The sequence below is a fragment of the Elephantulus edwardii genome, unplaced genomic scaffold (genome assembly GCF_000299155.1).
Source record: "Elephantulus edwardii isolate Elephantulus edwardi_28Jun2011 unplaced genomic scaffold, EleEdw1.0 scaffold00423, whole genome shotgun sequence".
Classification (NCBI taxonomy): Eukaryota; Metazoa; Chordata; class Mammalia; order Macroscelidea; family Macroscelididae; genus Elephantulus; species Elephantulus edwardii.
Genome location: NW_006400173.1, coordinates 980,388 through 987,960, shown reverse-complemented (window position 1 = coordinate 987,960; position 7,573 = coordinate 980,388). Strand labels below are relative to the sequence as shown.

The following is a 7,573-nucleotide window of genomic DNA, read 5'->3' as shown; positions in this document are numbered from 1 at the left end:
GGAGAGTACCCAAGGGTGAGCCCACTGGTGGGAATTTGGCTGAGGTCTCTTGTGTCACACCAACTACCCAGGAATGAGTGGGCCAGTGCTAATTTGTCTGAACTTTTGTGGACATTGCAGACCAGTCAGAGGAGAGTGGGTTGGTGGGAATTTGACTTTGTTCTGTTGGAACCAGGACCCTGCTTGGGCAGGAACCACTGCACAAGGGCACCTGTGTAAGTGCCACTGGACAGGGACCACTGAGTGGAAACCACTGGGTGGGAGAAGGACAGCTGGAATTTGAATAGGGACCCCAATTGTAAGTACACCCAGACAGCTGAGGTCTGAGTGAGGTACCCCAAGTGGTTGACTTGCCCTTGTGATTGCCACCCCCATGCATGCCCCACCCCATTTGGCTCCACAACTGTGCCTACATGTCTGGCTAATCAACCTGCCTTTAATCTGGAGCAACTTGACTTGTCTTAACTACAACAGGCTGCTCTCACAGGCTCTGAACTGACATTTATCTGGAGTCAGAAGTTCAGAGAAAAACACAAGTGGGGTAGCTACCCAACTGATGTCTAGAGCACTGTCTTCAGATCAAGAACATATCAATGTCTTGAAGAAAGCAAACTGTCCCACACAAAACACAAATGCAAAGCAAGATGTCACCCCCAAAGAGTGACACAGTATCAATGGATTTCCTGAAGCCAGAAAGTCTCATGGCACTTTCTGACACAGAATTTAAAAGAACAATGATTGAACATTCTCAATGGATGAAAGACAAACTTGAAGAATTACAGGATACTCAAGCAAAAACAGTCCATAACAATGTAGAGAAAACAAATGAGGCATTACTGGCACTGGAAAAACAAGAAACCACTATCCAAACTAGGAGGTCCAATGTTTCAGATTCTGTCAACATGATGGAGGGACACATGAGCAGAGTTGAAGAGATGGAACACAGAACCAGTGAAATAGAAGACAGAATTGTTACCACTGATCTGCTAGAGTAAAAGGCAGACTCAGAAAGGAAGGAAAAAGAAGAAAAACTAAAAATAATGGGGGACACCATCAAGAGAAATAACATGCACATCATTGGAATCCTAGAACAGGAAGAAGAAAGCAAAGGCACTGTAAAAGTTGTGGGGAAATTACTGGAGGAAAACTTCGCAGGCATAATGAAGAGTGAGAGAATATATATTCAAGAAGCTCAGCGAACACCATATAGACTAGACCCAAAAGGAAAACACCAAGTCATATCATAGTTAAATTTGCCAGAACCAAAGATAAGGAGAGAATTCTGAAAGCAGCAAGGGAGAAACAAATAGTAACCTATAAAGGAGAGAAGATAAGATTAAGTGCCGATTTTTCAGCAGAAACCATGCAAGCAAGAAGAGAGTTGAAGGACATATATCAAACACTCAAAGAACACATCTGTCAACCAAGAATACTGTACCCAACAAAATTATCCATCAAAAATGAAGGAGAGATCAAGATATTCCCAGAAAAGCAGAACCTAAGAGAGTTTGTAAAAACAAGACCAGCATTGCAGGAAAGACTCAGAGATGTCCTTCTTACAGAGGTACCACAATATAGAAAGTATCATGGACCAAAGTAACCAGCAACAACACCAAAAAGAACTCAACACAATGATAGCAATAAAACCTTGCCTCTCAATAGTCACACTGAATGTGAAGGGTTTAAATACACTGCTAAGAGAAAAAGAGTATCAGATTGGATAAAAAACTAAAATCCAGCAATATATTGTCTACAAGAGACACACTTGAAAAATGAAGATAAAGACAGACTAAAAATAAAAGGGTGGAGGAAAAAAATACCAAGAAATGGCAACCAGAAAAAAAGCAGGAGTAGCGATATTAATGTCTGATAAAATAAATGTCAATGTAAAAACCATCACAAAGTACAAGGAAGGTCACTACATAATGCTGAAAGGGTCAAGAGGACATAACAATAGTAAATATCTATGCACCAAATAAAAGACCAGCAAAATACATAAAACAAACATTAACAAAACTGAAAAAGGAAATAGACAACACTACTATAGTACTTGGAAACGTCAATACACCCCTCTCAAGAAAAGAAAGAACTACCAGAAAGAAACTCAACTAAGATACTGAAGAATTAAACCACACAATAACCAACTTGACCTCATAGATATTTTTAGGCTAATGCACCCCCCAAAAATACACAGTATACCTTTTTCTCCAATGTGCATGGAACGTTCTCCAGAATAGATCACATTCTAGGTCACAAGGCAAGCATCAATAAATTAAAAAAAAAATAGAAATAATACAAAGCATCTTTTCAGACCATAATGCTATAAAATTAGAAATTAATAAGAAGAAGATAAAGGAGAAAAAACATACATTTGGAAGCTGAACAATTCCTTGCTTGAACAAAAAGAAATAAAAAAAGGAAATTAAAAAGTTTCTTGAGGAGGCGGTCGGACTGAGCGAGCGCCCGCGCGTGTGGGGAAGCCGCCTGCCCGACCCCTTCGCCTTCCCTTCTCTCCCCCCCCCCCCCCCCCCCCCCCCCACCGCGGAGCAGCACCATCTCAGCCCCGGCAGCCAAAGTCGGTAAAAAGGAGCTCAACTCCAACCACGGCGGGGCCGACGAGACCTCAGAAAAAGAACAGCAGGAAGCAATTGAACATATTGATGAAGTACAAAATGAAATAGACTTAATGAACAAGCCAGTGAGGAGATTTTGAAAGTAGAACAGAAATATAACAAACTCCGCCAACCGTTCTTTCAGAAGAGATCAGAGTTGATGGCCAAAATCCCAAATTTTGGGGTAACAACATTTGTCAACCATCCACAAGTGTCTGCATTGCTTGGGGAGGAAGATGAAGAGGCACTGCATTATTTGACCAGATTTGAAGTGATGGAATTTGAAGATATTAAATCAGGTTACAGAATAGATTTTTATTTTGATGAAAATCCTTACTTCGAAAATAAAATTATCTCCAAAGAGTTTCATTTGAATGAGAGTGGTGATCCATCCTCAAAATCAACTGAAATTAAATGGAAATCTGGAAAGGACTTGACGAAACGTTCAAGTCAAACGCAGAATAAAGCCAGCAGGAAGAGACAGCATGAAGAACCAGAGAACTTCTTTACTTGGTTCGCTGATCATTCTGATGCTGGTGCAGATGAATTAGGAGAGGTCATAAAAGATGATATTTGGCGAAATCCATTACAGTACTATTTGGTTCCAGATATGGATGATGAAGAAGGAGAAGGAGAAGATGATGAAGAAGAAGAAGGTTTGGAAGATATTGATGAAGAAGGGGATGAAGATGAAGGGGAAGAAGATGATGATGAGGGAAAAGAAGGAGAGGAAGACGAAGGAGAAGATGACTAAGAACACTGATGGATTCCAACCTTTTTAAATTTTCTTCAGTCCCTGGGAGCAAGTTGCAGTCTTTTGTTGTTTTGTTTATTTTTTCCTCCCCTCTCTTGTACTCAGTCACCCCATCCTTGAGGTCTCCTTTCTCTCCTTTACACCATGGTTCTCAACTTTAATTTTGGGGAAAATACCTTGAACAGAATACAGTGGGAAAAGAATCTCTACCCCTTTCTGTTCCAGATTTTTTATCCCTTCCTGTCTCAACAGAAATATGGAATCAACACACCACCACCATGCTCTATGGGAAAAAAAGAAAAACCTTCTGCTCCCTTCACTCTGCTGGAAGCTGGAGGGTGCTAGGCCCCTGTGTAGTAGTGCATAGAATTCTAGCTTTTTTCCTCTCTCTGTATATTGGGCTCAGAGATTACACTGTGTCTCTATGTGAATATGGACAGTTAGCATTTACCAACATGTATCTATCTACTTTCTCTTGTTTAAAAAAAGAAGAAAAGAACTTTAAAAAATGGGGTTATAGAAGGTCTGCAAAGGGTGGGTTTGAGATGTTTGGGTGGGTTAAGTGGGCATTTTGGACAACATGGCTTCTCCTTTGGCATGTTTAATTGTGATGTTTAACGAACATCTTTGCAGTTTAAGATGACACTTTTAAAATAAAATTCTCTCCTAATGATGACTTGAGCCCTGCCACTCAGTGGGAGAATCAGCAGAACCTGTAGGATCTTATTTGGAATTGACATTCTCTATTGTAATTTTGTTCCTGTTTATTTTTAAATTTTCTTTTTGTTTCACTGGAAAGAAAAGATGATGCTCAGTTTTAAACGTTAAAAGTGTACAAGTTGCTTTGTTACAATAAAACTAAATGTGTACATGAGGATTTGATGCTTTTCTCTCAGAACAGGTAAGACCTCCCGGTTTGACTTGTTTAATATATCATTGTCAACTTTTGTCCTCTTAACTCCATATTTTTTTGATGAGCACTTTGCGAGTTGACCTCAGGGCTATGTGGATTGAGTAAAGAGATTTGAGTCAATATTAAAGACTTCTAACTGGGAAACACTGGGTACAATTTGCCATTGGTTTCTGGAAGTAATTCACAGCATTGGGGATTTAGATTGTATAAAACTCAAGATTTTAGTATGTGTACCCTTGATTTTTATCTCAAATTGGCAGTTTTTACTAAAATGGCCCTTTCTTTCTTGGATGTAATGATAATAGTGCCTGCCACCACTATCAGACCTGGTGCTCTAATGTGGAGACACACTGGGCAGTTGCTGCCATGTCTTCACTGGCACTGTAATGTCGTGATGTGCCTCAGAAGACAGCCACTGAGTCCGTGTTGGTGGTGAGAAACTCAGGAGTACCTGTCTCAAATACCAGCTCTCCATAAAGTTAGCAAATGAGACATTTATGTGAATCTGGGTAAACACTGCTCAGTCTGCTAAATGCCATTGTGCATAAAGTAGTTTTTGAGAAGCTACCTAAGCCAGCCTGGTTTAATTCAAAGCTTTTGACGTATAAAACTTTTAAAATAGAACTATTCCATCAAGAGGCAAAGTGTAACAAAACTTGTTTAGATGGATAGTATGTAATTTCTCTTTACAGGTCTTTATATTTAGTATATACATCACTGTACCAGTCAGGAATCTTGCTCCAATAAAGGAACATAAAGAAAAAAGTTTCTTGAAACAAATGACAATGAAAATACCACTTACCAAAACCTCTGGGAAACAGCCAAAGCCATAATCAGAGGTCAATGTATAACAATAAGCAAACCCATCAAAAGGCAAGAAAAATTGACCATTGAATCTCTAACTCAACATCTTCAGCAAATTGAAAAACAACAGCAAGAAAACCCGACACCCTCTAAAAAAACCTGAAATTATATAAATTAGACCAGAAAGAAATGAAATAGAAAACCGAAAAACAATTGAAACTATTAACAAACCTAGGAGTTGGTTCTTTGAAAAGGTAAAAAAAATCAACAAACCATTAACAAAACTCACAAAAGAAAAGAAAGAGCAGACACAAATAATTCTAATAAGAGATGAATCAGGCAACATCACAACAGAACCAACTAAAATAAAAAAGCTAACATTAGAGTATTATGAAAAACTATACTCAAACAATTATGAAAACCTAGAGGCAATGAACAAATACTTAGAAATGCACAACCTACCAAAACTAACACAAAATGAAATTGAACATCTGAACAGACCCATTACAAAAGAAGAAATTGTAAAGGTAATACAACAACTTTCAACCAAAAAGAGCCCTGGACCAGATGGTTTTACAAATGAATTTTATCAAACATTCAGAGAAGAACTGTCACCAATTCTACATAAGTTATTTCAGGAAATAGATAAAGATGCAATTCTCCCAGATTCATTCTATGAAGCAAACATATCATTTATACCAAAGCCAGGAAAGGACACAACAAAAACAGAAGACTATAGGCCAGTATCTCAGAGGAACATAGATACAAAAATCCTGAATAAAATACTGGCCAATAGAATTCAGTGTTACGTCAAAGAAATAATTCACCATGACCAAGTGGGATTTATAACAGGTATGCAAGGATAGTTCAACATAAGGAAAACAATCAATGTATTTCATCACATTAACAAAGCAAAGAGAAAGAACCCCATGATCCTATGAATTGATGCAGAAAAGGCCCTTGACAAAATCCAACACCCTTTCCTGATTCAAACACCCAAAAAAATAGGATAAGAGGGGAATTTTTTCAACAAAGTAAAAAGTATTTATGCAAACCCAAGAGCCAACATTATTATCAATGGAGAGAGGTTAAAGGCATTCCCTTTAAGAACAGGAACGAGGCAAGGATGCCCACTCTCACCTCTCTTATTCAATATTGTATTGGAAGTCTTAGTGATAGCAATAAGACAAGAGAAGGAAATAAGAGGTACTCAAATTTGCAAAGAGGAGGTAAACTTATCTCTCCATGCAGATGATATGATAGTATACCTAGAAAACCCTAAAGACTCAGCAATAAAACTTTTGAACATAGTGGACCAATTCAGCAAAGTAGCAGGATACAAGATTAACACACAAAAACCAGTTGGATTTTTCTGCAATGACAAAGAGAATACAGAGCCAGAACTAAGAAACACAATACCCTTCACAATAGCTAATCATAAGATTAAATACGTGGGAGTAAATTTAACCAGAAGCGCAAAGGGTCTATTCAAAGAAAATTACAAAGCATTACTACAAACAACAAAAAGAGACCTGGAGAAGTGGAAGAATATCTCTTGCTCAGGGATAGGAAGACTCAATATTGTGAAAATGGCAATACTACCAAAGGCAATTTACAAGTTCAATCCAATCCCCATACAAATACCAATCCCTTTCTTCAACGAGATGGAAAAGGCAATCTCAGGCTTCATTTGGATTGGAAAAAGGCCTCGAATGAGCAAAGTACTGCTTAATAATAGAAAAAAAGGTAGGAGGCATCTTACTCCCTGATTTCAAATCGTACTACACTGCTGTAGTGGTTAAGACAGCATGGTACTGCTACAATGACAGACACATGGTCAACGGAATAGAATTGAGAACCCAAAAATCAACCCATCTATTTATGGTCAACTGATTTTTTGACAAGGAGATTTTCAGTTAAGTGGAAAAACCGGCCGCCTTTTTAACAAATGGTGTTGGCAAAATTGGAAAACTATCTGCAGAAGACTCAAGCAAGGTCCACACCTCACTACATATACAAAAATCAACTCAAGGTGGATCATGGACCTAGGACTAAAACCAAGGATTATAAACTTCTTTAAAGAAAAGTTTGGAAGAACTTTAGTAGTCCTAATCCACAACATAAACAGTCTTCCAAGTATCCTGAAAAATCTACATTGAAGAGAAGAAAAAATAGATGAATGGGACCTTCTAAGAATCAAATCCCTATGCCCATGCAAAAACTTCTCCAACAGGGTAAAATGGGAAGCCACAGACTGGGAAAAAAAGTGTTTGGTAATGACATGTCAGATAAGGGACTTATGTCTGGAATTTATAGAATTCTTGAGCACCATAACAAGATAGAGTTAAACAATTCAATTGAAAAATGGGCACAGGAGATGAACAGACACTTCACCAAAGATTCACATGGCCAACAAGTACATGAAAAAATGTTCAAAATCTCTATTTCTAAGAGAGATGCAAATCAAGACAACTATGAGATATCATCTCA

The 7,573-nt window shown here is 38.1% G+C and overlaps 1 pseudogene; it reads left to right on the top strand.

Annotated features, from left to right (window-relative positions):
• The window catches only part of LOC102847194, a 48,576-nt pseudogene extending 45,210 nt beyond the window's left edge, over positions 1 to 3,366 (top strand).
• Positions 3,367 to 7,573: the final 4,207 nt, after the last annotated feature.